The sequence below is a fragment of the Botrytis sinoallii genome (genome assembly GCF_014898435.1).
Source record: "Botrytis sinoallii strain Bc 23 chromosome Unknown BSIN_020, whole genome shotgun sequence".
Lineage (NCBI taxonomy): Eukaryota > Fungi > Ascomycota > Leotiomycetes > Helotiales > Sclerotiniaceae > Botrytis > Botrytis sinoallii.
Window position 1 is genome coordinate 889681 of NW_024066047.1, and position 938 is coordinate 890618.

The window sequence follows — 938 nt, forward strand, 5'->3', positions numbered from 1 at the left end:
TTCTTAAGCCAAGCTATCCTCAGTACAATAGGATAGTAGGCTAGCTCGGTTATATACAAAACAATCTTCTTCTCGATATGATTGTTGATTCTGAGTTCTATTTGAATGTAGGAGGTAACTCGATTGTTGGGCAGAGTGTTTCCATCGAATTCTATGACTTTGAATACTGTAGACAGTTGATGTACTAATATTTTCTGGGAAGATATCCAGCTTCGATTTATGAAAGCAATTCCTTCGTATCCGCTATCAACTATAGTGTATATCGGGAGGGTGTCTTTTTCTAAGAGTAGGGTGACGGATAGAATCATCAGATTTGTATGATTGTTTAGTTTATTTTCCAAAGGAAGGCTATGAATAGCAATAACAAATAAGCGGAGGGTACACAGAGGATCGTCCTGATTGCAGTTTAGATCAGGTATATCCCGTTTCTCGAATTGATTGAGCTGATCGGCAAACAGGGAGGAGAGCGAGGTAGGGAACGGATAGGGACTCGGCTCCTCAGAGGACTGTTCGGTATAGGGCTGGTTCTCATAGAGCTGATTGTAGTAATAGTAACTCGGAATTGAACAGAACAGATATCGGGGTGCGGGCAGTCTCGTATCAGATGACTAGCAGAGCCATAACGATAGCATTCGCTATGTTCCCACCGCGAATCCAGGTTCTTAGCAGTATATTCCTTTTTTCCTAAGCTCAGATCTATTGGGTCTTCAGGAGTAGACTTCGGACTAGTGAGTCGTAAAAACGGAGTAGCGATTATTCTTTAGAATGAAGTTTCGGAAGCGACAGGACGAATACAATAGACTTGTTATTGGTATTAACAGAATCGGTTATCGAGTTGTTATAGATGATTAGTGTATTAACGAAATTCACAGGTCGGAATGGGGTTATGCAATAGCATATCTTATAGTTCATAAGAGATTTCTTGAAATAAAAATGGG